We start from the raw sequence: 17,980 nt of genomic DNA on the forward strand, positions 1-17,980 counted from the left end.
TGTTACATTGTTTGGATATTAGTTTTGAGCCGAAATACGTGACCAAGATGTAATTTTATACATTCCCCAGCATGTGCGGTAATTGTGTAGTGTATTTTTCACCTGATAGAAAAATGATACCAGCCTTGAAACTTTGGTTGCACAGCAACTTTATTTTAGAACAAACATTACACATAATAAAGTAACCTTTCATAGAAAAAATAGAACTAAAATAAACTCACGTGTATATCCTCAAAGAGTATCTCAAGCTTTTATTCAGGATATGTTTAACAAAATGAAAGCAATGTTGAACAGCAAAAATGAGACCTATATCATACAGAATCTTAGGATATCATTGCTTAGAAAATATAGAACGAACTAAACCAGAGCAATAAATCCCTAAATCATGCCCTTGCAAAGTATACCTCAAGCTCTCGCTGAGGAATCCTTGTTATACCATACGCAAAATGCAGCTAAGACAATAGTGCATAAAAAAATACTAAGATGAACAGCAAGACCTGAAATGTCGAAGCGATGAATAGCATGAACTTTAACAAGAGTTCTTTTGAACACGCAACTCTTACATCTGGCAGCATAAAGCTCAATATTTTCTCAGATATATTTGTGACCTTGTCAAAATGCAGACAATTCATGTGCAAGTAAAACAATGAAATCAATAGATGTGCAAGTAAAATCTGCGAAATGTGACAAGAAAGTTGGTCGAAGCAAAATCCACAAAACCTGACTAGAAATTTACAAACTACAAACTTCCAGGAGTGATGCACACATCTTCTGTGAGTAAAAAATTTAACGCAATGCATGGTCCTTGTGATATCTGCAGAATGTGAGTAGAAATAAACAAATAAGTACAACCTTCTTTATTAGAATGAAATGAAAATTAAAAAACATCGTAGAAGGCCACGGCGTGGAACCGATGAAGACAGGAGAGGCACACAAAGAACAGACACAGCACTGACTTTCAGAAAGCTGATTCTTGTTGAAAGTCAGCACTGTGTCTGTGTTCCTTGTCTTTGTTGGTTCCACGCTGTAGCCTTCTACGAAGAAAAAAAAAAACATGTTGACCCACATCTACTCTACAGGAACAGTAACAGAACTCTACAATATGTGTACATACTGACATAGAAGTCTATGTGAAGACCAACTGTATGGATAAGTTATGCAGTAGAGCTAATGGTTGAACTTAAGACATGTATACATGTTACGAAGTATACACTTGGCACAGCAGTGGAGCACATGGCACATTCCAGACGTGGTCAAGCATTTGACAATATTGGAGCACTTGGCATACTGCAGAAACGGAGAGCACTCGGCACAGCAGCGGAAACGTAACACAGTACTGGAGCACTTGGTGACTTGGTAATGCACGTCACAAATGGAGACGCGATGGGACACTTTATATACTGGAGACGTGGAGACCGCATGGCAGAGTGGCGAAGCACATAACAGTACTAGAGCATTTGGCACATTGGTGACATCATAAAGCACTTGGCAGCATTGGACAACTCGGCACACTGGAGCTAGATGCCACGGGTAATGGGTGAAAGTACAGCAGGCCTAGGGGACCATGTCCCACATGTCCGGGCTGTTCCGTGGCACAGCGCTGAAGAAAGCAAGGTCACACTGGCAGCTAGATGCCGCGGGTGATAGGTAGAGGTACAACAGGCCGAGGGAACCATGTCACACATATCTGGGCTGTTCAGTGGCACAGTCCTGCAGAAAGCATGGTCACGCAAGGTCAAAGAGTTTAACATAAAATGCCGAGAGCTAATAACTTTTAACACAGATTTTGGTGAGAAAAAAATCATATACCATTTTTAGATATTACGTATGTGTCAAAAAATATCGATATGTTAGGCTAAGATTTGCACTCGTTAAATTTTCTACTATATTCTTTCCACGTAAACTTGAAGTGTAGGGAAAATTTTAAAGGGGGCTAAGGATCGTACAGTAAGCTGTGGAATAGACGAGTTTCGTGTGATGGCATAGAAAGATTGCTTCAGTGTATACGCCAAGGTACGTTATATTTCACTTTGCCGAGATGACTGCAGAAGATTACGTGAAGTGATAAGTTTAAATATTAGCAAGGTGTACGGTGTGGATTCATTTAGAGCAACAATGACGCTAAAGATCATTAGGATAAATATTTTTCTAGCAGTGAACTTAGAGTTACGAGATTTCTGGATTTATATTTTTTGCTTTAAATGGAGGTTGTAGACATAACCCTAAAAGAAGAACCTGTAAGTATGATAGTGTCCCTAAATAATATACTGCATAGCTTTTGTATCAACCTGCCTCCCAAAAACCAAGACTGGTTCTAGAAAACCTGTATAGTGCATTATTGAGGGTGGTCTGTGGCTTGCCAGAGTAGTTTTTTTTTTCAAAATCCGGTATCAAGTCAGTGGTATCGTGTCAGTACTTACATATACAGAGTGTTTCAATTTAGCTGCACAACATTTTAAAAAATTGCCTGTGGCACATAGCACAATTATAATCCTTGATATAAACTACTCGATGAGGCGGCCATTACTTCCGCTAGAAATCAAAACACCTAATGGAATAATTAACATAATTATCCTAATAAACCTTTTAATTGGTTAACGGCACACCATTCAATCTACGAATTACAGCCGCTGAGTTCGCAAGGCGTATGCACTTGGAACGAATTCTCAGGACCTGAACCAGTCTCGAGATATTAATTTTCAAAGTGTCCTACGAAATGCATGGGCGTTCCAGTGAACTTTTAAAGGAAAATGCTGTTTTATGCATTGAAGCAAAGTTAACCAGAACGCCCATGCATTTCGTAGGCCACTTTGAAAATTAATATGGCACATTGCAGACGTGGTCAAGCATTTGACAATATTGGAGCACTTGGTAAAATGGAGACGCAAAATGGCAATTGGTATACTGCAGAAATGGAGAGCACTGGGCACAGCGGCGGAGCATGTAACACAGTATTGGAGCACTTGGTGACTTGGTAATGCACGTCGCAAATGTAGACGCGATGGGACACTTTATATACTGGAGACTGTGGAGAGCGCATAGCCGAGTGGCGAAGCACATAACAGTACTAGAGCATTTGGCACATTGGTGACATCATAAAGCACTTGGCAGCATTGGACAACTCGGCACACTGGAGCTAGATGCCACGGGTAATGGGTGAAAGTACAGCAGGCCTAGGGGACCATGTCACACATATCTGGGCTGTTCAGTGGCACAGTCCTGCAGAAAGCATGGTCACGCAAGGTCAAAGAGTTTAACATAATATGCCGAGAGCTAATAACTTTTAACACAGATTTTGGTGAGAAAAAAATCATATACCATTTTTAGATATTACGTATGTGTTAAAAAATATCGATATGTTAGGCTAAGATTTGCACTCGTTAAATTTTCTACTGTATTCTTTCCACGTAAACTTGAAGTGTAGGGAAAATTTTAAAGGGGGCTAAGGATCGTACAGTAAGCTGTGGAATAGACGAGTTTGGTGTGATAGCATAGAAAGATCGCTTCAGTGTATACGCCAAAGTACGTTATATTTCACTTTACCAAGATGACTGCAGAAGATTACGTGAAGTGATAAGTTTAAATATTAGCAAGTTGTACGGTGTGGATTCATTTCAAGCAACAATGACGCTAAAGATCATTAGGATAAATATTTTTCTAGCAGTGAACTTAGAGTTACGAGATTTCTGGATTTATATTTTTTGCTTTAAATGGAGGTTGTAGACATAACCCTAAAAGAAGAACCTGTAAGTATGATAGTGTCCCTAAATAATATACTGCATAGCTTTTGTATCAACCAGCCTCCCAAAAACCAAGACTGATTCTAGAAAACCTGTATAGTGCATTATTGAGGGTGGTCTGTGGCTTGCCAGAGTAGTTTTTTTTTTTCAAAATCCGGTATCAAGTCAGTGGTATCTTGTCAGTACTTACATATACAGAGTGTTTCAATTTAGCTGCACAAAATTTTAAAAAAATTGCCTGTGGCACATAGCACAATTATAATCCTTGATATAAACTACTCGATGAAGCGGCCATTACTTCCGCAAGAAATCAAAACACCTAATGGAATAATTAACATAATTATCCTAATAAATGTTTTAATTGGTTAATGGCACACCATTCAATCTACGAATTACAGCCGCTGAGTTCGCAAGGCTTATGCACTTGGAACGAATTCTGAGGACCTGAACCAGTCTCGAGATATTAATTTTCAAAGTGTCCTACGAAATGCATGGGCGTTCCAGTGAACTTTTAAAGGAAAATGCTGTTTTATGCATTGAAGCAATGTTAACCGGAACGCCCATGCATTTCGTAGGCCACTTTGAAAATTAATATGGCACATTGCAGATGTGGTCAAGCATTTGACAATATTGGAGCACTTGGTAAAATGGAGACGCAAAGGGGCACTTGGTATACTGCAGAAACGGAGAGCACTGGGCACAGCGGCGGAGCATGTAACACAGTACTGGAGCACTTCGTGACTTGGACCATAGACCACCCTGAATAATGCACTATACAGGTTTTCTAGAACCAGTCTTGGTTTTTGGGAGGCTGGTAGACACAAAAGCTATGCAGTATATTATTTAGGACACCATGATGCTTACGAGTTCTTTTTTTTTAGGGTTTAAATGTCCACAACCTCTATCTAAAGCAGAAAATATAAAGCCAGAAATCTCATACCTCTAAGTTCACTGCTAGACAAATATTTACCCTAATGACCTTTAGCGTCATTGTTGCTCTAAATGAATCCACACCGTACAGCTTGCTAATATTTCAATTTATCACTTCACGTAATCTTCTGCAGCCATCTTGCCAAACTGAAATATAACGTACCTTGGCATATACGGGGAAGCGATGTTCTATGTCATCACACTAAACTCGTCCATTCCCCAGCTTACTGCACGATACTTAGCCCCCTTTAAATTTTTCCCTACGCTTCAAGTTTACGTTGAAAGAATATAGTAAATAGGTGCTTCAAATGCACGGCTACACTCGACAGTGCCTAGTGTAAATGATAAGTGTACGTTTTGCTAAAAACTTACAAAGTTATTTTGTTATAACTGTAGAAAAAATTACTGTTACCCAATTGTATCAATGAAGTTTACTACCTACCTACCTACCTACCTACCTACCTACCTACCTACCTACCTACCCAATTGTATGACAGTTGCTTCCTCGTCAATACCGGAGAGCTTGAGTGCGAGCCTCACTCATGCTATGTTGCTCAGTTAGAAAAAATACCTCATTGCTGCTGCAGTGAACATGCAGAAAGGTTTTTTTTTTTTTTTCAAATCTGCTTTCGTATCCTAGGAGTGCCTTTCATAGCTGGTTAAAAATTTTAAATATGTTTAAACCATTGCAACACATATGAAGACACATATGAAGACACACTACCTTGTCAATGGCAGTTCTGCGCTTGGCAGGAGCGTGACGCAGTCACTCCCAGATGGCTGTTTCTACAGCAAATTCGCTGGTCTCATGGCCAGTCTGGACGGCACCTATGTTAAATAAATATTTTGTGATTATATGAAAAAAAGCATTCAAAATCAAACGCATCTATTTATTGACACAGTAAGCAAATTACTACATCTCGAACTTCCTCACAGCAAAACTATTTTATCACCTCAACAACTCGGCCAATAAAAAAGATCACAAAAAAATTTGGCGGTGCTCCAAATGCTCTGATGTATACAATGTGCAAAATACGCATGCTGCCACTCCAACCACGTTCCAACTACATATGCTCTTGCAGCGCGTTGGCTCTTGCCATTATCAAACAGCAGATGCAAAATACGTAGCAGGTGCATTTGAAATGGAAGCATGCTCTAATTTTCTTCAAATGTATCAACGAAGTTTAAGCTAGTTTAAGGCTACACATACACATACCTCGGCAGCAGTGGCGCACCGACGGGGGGGGGATTCGGGGGTTAGAACCCCCCCCCCCCCCCTGAGGCCGACTTAACTCGGCACTGCAGCCCCACGGGGGGTCTTCAGAAAAGTTCTAGCATCTTTTGGAAGATTCCAGAAACACCCGTGTGCTCTTAGAAGTCGGAGATGCGGTGTCAGGGACCTGTGGGTAATGTTACATTGTAGAGCCCACTTTGCAAGCGAAGCTGCGAAATTTTAACTGCTAGTGCTTCGGCTTCCTGCTAGTTCTGCGGTTTCCTGTACGTTAGCGTTAAATACATCGCAAAACCGTTCTTCTGAATCCTCACCGGCTTCTGATAGACACCAGTCGTCGAAAACCTCCCCATTACGATCTGAACAATCTGAGCTGCTTTCTGTGCAACCTGGGCCGGTATATTGTAGCGATGCCTTATGCTTTATTTACAAGTCATATCATCCACCACTCACGGCCGGCTGATCCCGTTGATAACGTGAGCGGACCGTCGCTCTGACCACTGACCAAGCGCGAAAAGCGCGAAGAGGCATTAGCATCGGAAAGGCATCGCTATAAAATACCAGCCCTGAACAATAAATAGCCTGTAGCCGCGCTACTGCTAACAGGCGTTGCGCTTACTGCACTGAAGCTAGGATACTCGCTTTCGGAGTAGCTCGCTTGTGGTTTACTTTTGGGTACGCTACTAGCCCGTCGCGAACGCTTACTGAGCTGCCGGCGCGCAAGGCTGTCGCCTGCCACGACAGGCTGGCCAAGCGCTTCAAATAATTCGGCAACCTCGCGGCGTGCTCTGCTCTTGACATCTCTCAACATAGTGTTCATAATCAATACACATAAGCATGCTGGCTACGCTAACAAAAGTTTACTTACCGTTACGAGACAAAGGGCTGCTGTTCCCACCGGAGCTCACATCGCGCCTTCTGTGCCGCCGCTTTCGATGGTGCGATAAACAGACGTTCAAAGCTTGCGGTTCGTACGACTTTTTGATCGGTGGGCACTCTGGAGGACGCCAGTGACGATCACGCAGCCCCAGCCTCAACAGCACTTCAAAAAACTAATGGAAACACGCGACTTTAAGTTCCCTCCGGCTCGGAGAAGAATGATGCAATCGCAATGCAAATACGCCGCCAAAGCAGGCTGAAGAAAAACGCGAGACGTTGCGTCAGACTGCTTCTTGCCAATTCTTCTTTAAAATTGGTACTATATTTACGTGAATATTTTATAATATTAAATGTAATATTATGTAATAATAATTATATAAAAACGCAACGTTCACAAGGTTTTATCTTTAAAGTATAAACGAAAGGCTGTTGATTACTGTAGGCGCCATTTTGTTAAGAACAATATTCGGGATTTAGGCACGAAATTTGACATTTACGTTCATTTTGCTAGAAAAAGTTATTTCGTAGAAACAAGCAATTAGTACAATACTAATACCGATTGCTATACCTACACGTGCACCAACCAAAAAGTATCGAAATTTTGTAGGCCAGAGATAAAGGCGAACTTTGCACGCAATGATTTATAGCGCGTCGAAACAAAATAGCAGCAATTATGTAATATTGCTTATATTTCAGGGAACTGTCACTTCTTGAGATTATTCAAACTATACAAAAGCAAGAAAATAAACAACACAATCATAATAAAATAGTGCATGAGATATTAAAATATTAAAATAAAATAGCACAGCAATTATATAATATAGAGATTTAGACAGAATGTCGTGTGCAATATTATGAGGCTGCGCGGGGAATATACTTACTTTGTGGAGTGGATTGCAGATAAGCCTTGAAGGTCAATCATATAAATTAACACGACAGCGTTAAGGGCCCCGTGTCCCAGAAAATGCGGCGTTGGTGTCGGCGTAAGCGCCGGCGTCCGTGGCGGAGAAAATCATCCCGAACCACCCCGACAGCGCAGGCCCTCCGTGTGGCGCAAGGTTAGTGAACAAAAATTGAATTTCTCACAGTAAAATTCGTCAGAAAAATGGTAAAGTACGACTTAACCACAACCTACATCCATGGTGGCATTGGATTGTAATTTGAATGTACGAGAAAACAATTCTGTTACAAGGAAACGCAAGCACAAACCCCTTTTCCAGCATTTCTACCATACCAACAGTGGCGCGCACGGGTAGTTTACTTGCGAAAATCCTATCCAGATGTCGCTCGCATCCTCGACAAGGTCAAATTGAGACTTAGCCTGCCTAATGTGTTTTAGACACGCGCGCGCGTCGGGGCAATAGCAAACAATTAATAAAATAATTAAAAAGGTCCCAGGGCCTTCACATTTTAATATAAGACGACTTATTTTGCCCCTGTAAAAACGCCTTCCCAGCAATCCATTTCTGTTTAAAAGTGAAGCCCACTTTAATGGGATTGGTGTAAGCTTGGTCTATTAAGCTGGATTTCTCACATTCTGTGTTGCAGTGAAGCCTAGTCATAAAGAAAAATGCGATGCGAAAGGGGCCCGATAACTCTATCGCGTTCCACTCTTAACGGCGAAGCTTAAGCGTCCTCCATTTTTTTTTTTTTTGCTGCCCGAGATTTCAATATAGTTCTTAATTACTCAAACATCTCAGGCATTAAAATATATTATAGCACTTCCTAACGTCGGGGTAAATCTATTGGTAATTTCATATCCCTAACTTCGGACGAGTTAAATAATAATAATAATAATAATAATAATAATAATAATAATAATAATAATAATAATAATAATAATAATAATAATAATAATAAAAACCCAATAATAACAATAACAGTACATACCACGTAAGTGCATACATACATACATTCATACATACATCCTGCACGCCTTCGAAACGTAGGAGGTATGGTTCAAGTGCTATGTGTACCAATTAATTTTATGGTGCCTGAATGATATCCTATGTACATCCATAGTACGTTATCTGGTAGTCTAACATTCATGTAGATAGTACATCTTATAGACATCCATGCATTTTCTTATAAAAAAGGTACGTACTCGAGACGTAATATGTACGTCACCTCAAGACGTTGACGTTTGGATCAATTATAGACGTTGAAGAGAGGTTCGTGGTTCACTGGTACATTCTGCCTCCCACTCGCGGCTTATTTTAAAGCTGCTTCGCAGACATCACTGACTCGCGAACGGATTCACGGTTGATCCATGTCGATCTTTGGTCGCGGATGCGCACTGACGTCGACGGTGTCCAGAGACGTTACGCGGTGAACTCTCGGTCCCGTAATGGATCTTAGTCTTGCGACTCGAGTCTCCGTTACAAATTTCGCACTTTTCGCTATAGAGGAAGTGTGTTATCGTATGCGATAACCATAGTGTGGTGGTGTAAGAAACGTTCATTTTGCTGTGTTGCGGGTGAAATGCGAAAACGCTCGTGTGTCGGGTGCACCCCAGGCGTTCAAAATTAATTCAATCTTCGGTGCGCCATTGCGGCCCCACTCTCATCGCTGCGCTGCGATTATCATTGGCGTCACGCGGCGCATCACATCGCGCAACGTTAAACGCGGCTTTATGAAAATTTATCGTATCATCCCTCTATATCGGCTATAATAAAGCCCCTTGATCGACGCCTCTCCGGGCTTGTAGGCGGAAAACGTCACGGAGGGGCTTTAGGCTGTATGGCCGTTGCGGCGTTACATAGGCGCGTGTTGTCTCGAAGGCGAATTGTCTCCCTGTTTTACAAAGAGCATATAGCACTACATTTTCGTGCGCACAAAAATTAGCGCGGCACAGTGTCGGTATAACGTAGCGATTCCTTTCGCTCGATGGTATTTCGTTTTATCAGTCACCCTTCACGACCACACGATCCTGCAGTGATAACGGGTCGGCGCGAAGCGGCATGCGGCCCACTGACGAAAAGCGAAAAAGGAAAGAATTGCGATCGTTTAATATTAACCCGGCCGAGATAGCATAGATGTCTGACGAAGCTTGAAGTTTTATCTGAGTGCACCGAACGATGATTTGGCAGAGGACGTTCGCTTGCGGCGAACGCGACAAACTGCCACCGGACTGAAGAGGCACCGGACGTTGAACACGTGATGTCGTGGCTGACTTTTCTTGCTGTCGTTAATAATCGGGCGGACTCAAGCGTATTTAAACTTCGTTTCGGTTACTCGCTAAGACTGTCATTCCTGTTCACGGATCACTGCGGCGATCAGTAGGGCACGCAGCTTGTTTTGATTTCCGCTTCAATTCCAACACAGTGCGAAAAATGTCGCGACCGCGTCCAAAATTAAAACTATACTTTGTGACGCGAAATGAGTACTACCTAAACAACTCGCCAGGCGTTTTGCTCTAAGCGGCTTGCGTCTCCGAGCAGAATGATGTAGCACACGCATCATTTTCTGACCGGTGCAGGTTAATTTCCTGCAGTGTATATATAGAGTCGCGCGCACAGTTCGTCGGGCATACTGGTTAGCGCCGCGCGCATAATTGATGTAGGCAGTTGCTGACAGCCCTTGCTCACGTTGTCAAACGTCAGCCGTACTTGTTTCCTTTTTATACGGTTTCTTGCCGTCATATCGGCGTAGCATTCGGAGTATTTGAGCCTAGAGAGACCAAATAATCTTTTGAAATGATTATCATGGCCTCCGTAGCCGCATTGTGTCTCTTTACGGATGCTTTGTGGAGACCAGCAAGGAACCTACACTGCACTTTGTTACCGTACCGTCTCTTTCTTGTTTACGAAGCGACGGTTGCTCCGAACTGATGTTGGCAAGCTCCATTTTCCCGTCCGCCGTGGTTAGCAGCCTAACCACCGTTTCGATCACCTGCCGTGTAATTGCGCTAACCGCGTTTTAGCGATAACCGTGGTTAAGGCCACCCGCATTAACATAAAGAGCTAGAAGGAACCACCGCGTACGTACTTTTCTCTGTGAAACAGAAGGTGCGTCGTCCACTGCCCGCCGCCAATCCATCCCTAATTCTCTTCATAAATTGGTCACGTGCAGATTAGCTGTGTAGCGTGTGCGTACACTTTTGGCTTTCGCTCTATAATACCCCAGTCAGACCAGCAAATTTAGCAACACTTCCAGCGAGTGCACTTCGCGCTATGGCTTCATAGATAGTGATTGTCATCAATCCCCAATGACACTTTGTCTCGCAGTCTATAGACTTTGCCCTACGGCTTCATAGACAGTCATTGCCACCAATCCCGAATGACACTTCGTTTCGAAGTCTACTATAGATTGAGAAACGAAGTGTCATTCGGGATTGATGGCAGTGACTGTCTATGAAGCCATAGGGCGAAGTGCACTCGCTCGAAGTGTCACTAAATTTGCCTGTATGACTTGGGTATAACTGGGTGATAGCGGTTCGTACCCACTGCGCCGCACAGCACAACACTGCGAGGCGGAGCGGCTTTCTCTGCACTGCAAACGTGGAAAGGGGGTGTATAGCGGGGGAGTCGGCATGCGGGCACCACAAGGGACAGCCTGGCGACCGGCACTGTCACCGCTGCCGTGTGTGTGCGACCTTTCACGGGCAGCCGTGGTGAGGAGAGGGCAGCGGCCGCCGCATGCCCGGCCGCGGGGCGGAGGGCCCGGAATCGAGCGGCCAGCCGGCTGCCAGAGATTGATGAAAACAGACAAGAGAAGAGCGCGAAGATGCGAGACAGCGCGAGCCATGGGGAGAAGCGAGATGATGAAAGTAAAAAAGGAAAACCGAAAGGCACGCCGCCGCCTTTCGCCGCTGCCGCTGCTTCGCCGAGGTTCGGGACCAGACGGAAGGAGGGGAGGCCGGCGGCTCTCGTGGATGCGAGTCCGGCTGGTTGAAAAGTGGCGCTCAGCGCCGTCTCCTGTTACCGAGGGGGCGGGAGGCGGTGGGAAGGCTGCTGGAAAGATGGCGGCCTATAGGGACGTGCGCGCAGTTTCCACCGCCGAGTGGTGGTGTTCGCTGTGTTATAGCTGTGCGGACGGCTGGCAGCGTCTATCACCTGGTCTCTCTCTCTCTCTCTACGCGTTCCCCCGCCGCGTTCGTTATCTTTTCCACCCTCTCCTGTACATGACCGACTTGTCTTCTCCGTGCAACAACACTGTCGGCTCAAACGAGCTGTGGAGTTTCCTTGGGAGCTTCGCCGCAGACGACTCGAGCCCCGAGGAAAGGCGCTGCACTGCTGGTGAAGCACTGGACGATGGTCTGCCGTGCTCCTTCAAAGAACCACTCCGCAGCGGCCCACTTCTGAAAGAGAAGCTGCGCCCGGAGGCGTTTCTCTTGCTTTGCGGCGGGAGGAGGAAGCGGCGGTGCTTTTCTTTCTGCTTGCCCGGTCGCCATGCGCTTGCTCGAGTTTACTGCCCTCGGGGGACATGGGGTACTGGTCGCGACGGGCACGGCGAACGGCTGAACGGACCGAGGAAGCCGGGCCTGGCGGGTTCATTTGTTCGTCACAAAGCTCCCTTTTCTGCGCGGCCCGTTCTTTTTGCGGTCGCGTGCGAATGTTTGCGCTGTTTATGACGTGCTTTTCAGGATGCTTAGCTGCTGCCAACCGCGGGATATTCATAATTATATCGGCGCACGAACGAAATATAGACCGAAGCTATACGTATTCTCGGGCGTTACCAAAAACCGTGATCGATAGTCAGAAGAAGAAGAAGAAGAAAAAAAAAAAAAAGAGACCAAAATGTCAATTGTCGTTTACTTCAAGTTCGAACGTTTCTTTTTGATGGGCTGCTTCCCCGTGGAAAACGAGCTCGCATTCGTTCTCACTCCGCATAAGACAACATACAGGAGGCTACAGCAGCGTGCATCTGCTGCCTCCGTGGCTTCTTTGTTTCGCTTAGGATATAGTGCAGCGTCCAGAAACGATGGCTCCAGCAAGCCACTGGAACCTGAGAAAGGGATGACCTCTTTTTCGTTTTAGATGGCTAATCTGTCTTCGAAACCTGCTTTCTTTCTTTCTTTTTTTTTAACTTCTAATATTTGTTTACTGACTGTCCTCCGTTTTCGGCTTATCATGGTATGTCGCTTTCTTCTCGGTTTGGTTCGCTGTCGGTCTCGCGCGTTTTCTCCCCTGTGAGAACAGAGACGATCCCGCCTGGGAGGAAGGCAGGCAGGCAGCGAGGGAGGAGTCTGTATAGCTCCTTGCGGTCGGCCACGAGGCCCGATCCATTCGTCAACGTCGCGTTCAGCGCCGCCGCCGTTCCACTCCGAGACCTCGCTCCCCGCGGATTGCCCTCGGTCGCGCGCGTTTTCCCCGAGCTGCCCCGTAGCTGAAGCGCCAGGCAAGCAAAACCGAAGGATTGGCTCCGAAGCGCCAGCTCAGCGTGCGCGCTCTCGTCCCAAGTGTCGCCCTCCGTGTGTATGCCTTCTTCTGCCGAGATCGAGCCTCAGCAGCTGCGGTCGTCCGAGCGAATTCCCTTTCGGGGCGCGCCGGAGTTTCCGCGCGGAATTGCTTCGCCGAAGTGTTCTGTCATGCTGTTTCCGCATCCGCTGCGGCCGATTGGCGGCTGTACTTCGGCATTGAAAGTCGCATTAGTGTACGTAATCCCTTCTCAGATTTACACGCCTTTGCTATATAGGACCATGCGTTGGTCGCTGGCGTATACCGGTGGCATAGTTCCTGGCGTGGAAAAATTATATCGCTGAATTGTATTTGTGTAAAGAGAAAACTAGCCACGCTAGTTGAACGCTAACAGGGATCTATGCAAAAGGGCAGGCAGTATACATGCTATAAGATGCAAAGCAGCGCTTTGTATTAGATAAGTAGAGTTCGTCTAGCTTCGCGCTGTTCGCCCGTCGTCGAGGTGCCATTGCTCTCTTGTTTTTGGCTTCATATCTGCTTCGTTGTGGCAATACATTCTCTCCGTTTGATTTCTTGCTTTTAGCCATGTCAGTGCTCATTAAATTTTCGTCTACCGAGACCGTATAGTATTAGTGCTCCTTTGTCTCCTATACGCCCACCCTCTCGGCTTCCTCCACCTCTGGTTTCTTGGCTCTGTATATGGGAGGGTTAACTTAGACCGACGCATTCGTATACGTATTTGATAGTAGTCGACGACACGTACGGACACTTCTCGCAATCCTCGATTTTCTTGGTCGCCTGGGTAGGCAGCCCGTTCTCATGCAGGCTTGGCAGCAGTGGTGGTGGTGGTTCGGTCATTGTAGTGTTCAATGCGCAGGTGGTTGTAGCATGCATATATGCCGTCGGCGCTCGCCTCTCCTAAATGTCACTGACGATATCTGCCATGATAGTAACAAATGATTCTTTCAATAAATGCTGTTTTGACAGAAAGAAAGAGAAGAAAGAAAATGGACGTCTCCGCTTATTGCATTGCTTGGATCTCTATTCAATTATTTTTACCTACTCTCGTTTATTTGGGCGGGTACTGAAGGAAAGGGTAACAGAAAAGAAAGAGCGCATCGTCGTGTTTCGTCACTCCTCGTAGGGAACACTCGAGCTCCAAGAAAGCCAGCAGCGCGCAGTCTGCTTCGCGCTGCTGGATGTGGCTATACTTCTAAGCCTGCAGTCCTTGCGCGCGTATAAATCATCGTAGAGCAGCTCGTGGCAGCCATGGCGTCGATCTCGGTTATTTACGCAGACCTGCTGCGGTAAATGTTCGCTCGTATAGGTGGCGTGGTCGAGAGAAGGACTAACGCAGTCCCGAACATCGCTTCGGTATACGAAACAACGTAGTATATGGGCCCGAAAGACATTGCGTGGCTGCATGACAGTCGGCAGAACCGGGTCGCGCCTCGATCCTGCCCGCTCTCATTCCCCTCGGAAACGTTTCAATGCGGGCGCGGACTGTCCCGACGTCCGTTCCCCGCTTCTCCATTGTGCCCGCGTCAAAGCCTCGAGCCCATTTCTATGTTACGCAAAATAGCTCGTCTGCGGACTGGGAGACCCTTTCAGAATGGCGCGGCGGTGACGCCTTTATCGCGACAGCGGCTGGCTCCCCCTTCACCGCCGCTACACTTATCGGCGCTCCGCAGCGGCGTCCAGCAGCAATCAGAGGCGCTCCAAACGTGGATGCGCTTGCGCGCGTTCTGTAGGGTTCGAAAATTGCGGGGTTGGGAAGGAGAAGTCAAAGCCTCATCGGGAAGAGGAGGGAGCCTGCCAGCCGCTGCAGTGCGAACCACAGAACTAAGTAAAAGGCGCAAGCCGAGGCGCACGCGTATGCGCCACTGGAAGTTATAACAACGTCGGCAGGGCCCCGTGCCTGCCCCCGTTCTGCAAAGGCCTCTGAAGCCATTTTCGCTCAATCGCAGAACCGCCCCCGAGTTTCGCCCGACCGCCCGGCCGCTCGCCCCGTTCTCTGCAGTGCGCGGCGCGATCTTTTCTACTGTGACCACGGAAAGAAAGCTGCCAACGACGGCTGACGCGTGTGCTAGTGGCGGGACTTGTGTTTGGGGCGACCATTGTGGCGTGCGCAACTCCCCTCTTCCATGCTCTCCTCTCCTGAGTAATTCTGTGCAGCAGAGTCGGTGTTCACTTGAGCGCAAATTTTCACTTCACGCTCCGCAACTGCCCGTGAGAACGCTCGAACATATAGACCAGAGTCATACGCAGCCCACTGAGGTATGTTACAGCACGTCGAGAAGAGGCGTCACTACTGCATCGTATAAGGATAAGCTCTGTTTATACACCAGCATGACTAGTCTAAGACGGGAAGTGCCGATTCTCTGCTCTGTTCTATACTTGCAACGAAACAAGGGTTATTGGGCACTTTCTGTGATCATCCAGAAGCTGCCGTGAGGAAAGGGACGCTCTACTTGAAAACCTACACAATAAATGCCTTCTACATGCCTGCGTGCAACACCTTTTGTTTACAGAAAGATCCGTTTATAGGAAGCTTCACGCGTCTTCTTGCATTCCTAAGAGACGGTGCATGGTATGCTGGACGCGTTTCGGTCATCCTGCCACGGATCTAGTACAGTGCATGTATGTAGTTTGCCGCTGAGGCCGGTTTATGTCGCGGGACATTAGGATATAGAATGCCGAAGTGCGCAGGCGTCACGAGCACGTGATCTTTTTGGGTGATGGTACTCAAACGTGCTCGTGAGGCCTGCGGCAGAAAGGAAGTTCCACATCCGCCCTATGGTTTGTGAGTGGTGGCGCTGGCTAACACTCCCAGGGAATTAGTTCTAGTTGTAAAACATAAATACCCCAGAAAGTGGATGGGAAAACGGCTCCGCGGTAGCTCAATGGTGAGAGCATCGCACGCGTAATGCGAAGACGTGGGTTCGTTCCCCACCTGCGGACAGTTGTTCTTTCATCCATTTTCATTTTCCATTAATTTATCATTTCTTTAATTCAATTAATTTCCCCTATGTTGTCCTTGGTGTTATTGTTTGCTGGCTTCTTATGAAAGTGTTATTGCTAACACTTGCGAGGTATGTGCATTGTCCAGTTATAGAGCTGGTACGGCAGCCACATTCCCACTTGCGCGCTTGCCGACACACTGTCTGGCGAGCCAGACAGAGAAGCCATCGTCAGCCCATTCTTGAGATGAGGAAGATACTGAGGTTCTGTCTCTGTGTGAAATTTACGATCGCTTTCAGCGCATAAAGAGAAGACAAAATAAAGTGGATCGCCCAGTACGTATCACGCATAAATCAGCGCACGTACCGACACCAGATGACTTTCAGTTGTCTGGCCGTGACAGGGAGCTGCGGGCTCATGCACTGCTGCGCGTGCGTTTTCGTACAGTTTGATCAAAGTGACCCCCTGGCACGACTGCTATACCAGTCCGTTCCTGCGCATACTGCTCAGAACTGTTGCGACCCGCGGAGTGCGGGACAACGTGCACTAGTTTCGAGATGATTGCAGAGTGCTCGCGAGGGGATGGCGGTCGGCTGCCGAGCGACGACGGGCGTGCATCCCGCCCGCTTTTTACTCTAGACAACCCCACTTCCCTTGAACGATGAAGGACGTGCCCGCGGAGTTATGGTCGCGCCTTTAACGTAACCGCCCCCCTCCCTCCCCTTCCTTCGCCACTTCCCCTAAGGCACACGCCTCGTTTACTTTCTCGTCATTTTCCTGGCCTGCTCGTTGACCGCTGAAGTGTGGTTAAGTGTTCGGTAACCACTTGTGCGTGACGTCGGTGAGCAGTAAATGGGTGCGTGCGCGGCCGAACAGTGATGAGTCTGAAAGGAAAATGGCTTGCCCTTTGTTTTGTCTGTGTGTACTCCAGATTCGCTGTTCGGCGCGGAAGATGTCGGGGAGGGGGAGCGAGCAAAGGGCGAGGGTGAGTTTGATTCGCGCAGGAAGGCTCCACTTAACTGAAGGGAGGAACGAAAACCTATGCGGTCATATATGTGCAACGTCTATCAAAATTATGCGGCCCACTCGGCACGCGCGAGAGCTAACTCCGAAACGTGTAGTGCGTGTCGGAGCCCACGAAGGCGATAAACTCGCGGCCACCGGGGCTCTGATATCCATCAAGGGTGGTACTCGGCAGACGAATCAGCCGATATATACTCTCTCAAAAGCGACGCACGCTCTACAAAAGAAGAAAAAAAAATTATCCGGAAATTCCACTGGAGTTGTCCAAGTATGCGTAAGCATTGTGCCACTTGCTCATCTCCACGCAGCCCGGCGTCATTATCAATCTTATCAAACTTGATCCGACCACTATAAACCGTTATCGACCCTTAACGGTAATTGTTATCAACCTTATCGGACTCGATCCGACCCTTATCAACCCTTATCGGTCGTTATCAACTTTATCGCAATTGATCCGATCCTTATAAACATTATCGGACGTGATTCGACTCTTATCAACCCCTATCGGTCCTTATCAACCTTATCGGACTTGATCCGACCATTATAATTAAGCCCTTATCGCTCTTTAGCACCTTATTCATCCGCGTAGAACCATTATAAACCGTGATGAAAGCCATATGACCCCTCATCACTCCTTACCATCCTTATCAAATCATTGACTGCTTATGGCGCGACGCGAACCGCATGAGCCCTCACAGATCGGCGGCATTTCGGACGGTGAAGGAACGCCCCAACGGAAAGCGCATCCCGCGACCGCCGAAACGCATGGGGGATGTGGCGCGTTTGGTATTAAATTTTGGGAAAACCTTTTTTTTTTCCTGATGTCTACAAGGCTCCAAGTCGGCTCTACCTGTGGT

The 17,980-nt window shown here is 46.6% G+C and overlaps 1 protein-coding gene across 3 annotated transcripts in view; it reads left to right on the forward strand.

The window, feature by feature from the left end:
- The window catches only part of LOC119455825 (neogenin), a 303,156-nt gene that overhangs the window by 22,354 nt on the left and 262,822 nt on the right, over positions 1-17,980 (forward strand). The gene's annotated exons all lie outside the window — the stretch shown is intronic.

The sequence above is a fragment of the Dermacentor silvarum genome, chromosome 6 (assembly GCF_013339745.2).
Source record: "Dermacentor silvarum isolate Dsil-2018 chromosome 6, BIME_Dsil_1.4, whole genome shotgun sequence".
In the NCBI taxonomy this organism is placed as follows: Eukaryota; Metazoa; Arthropoda; class Arachnida; order Ixodida; family Ixodidae; genus Dermacentor; species Dermacentor silvarum.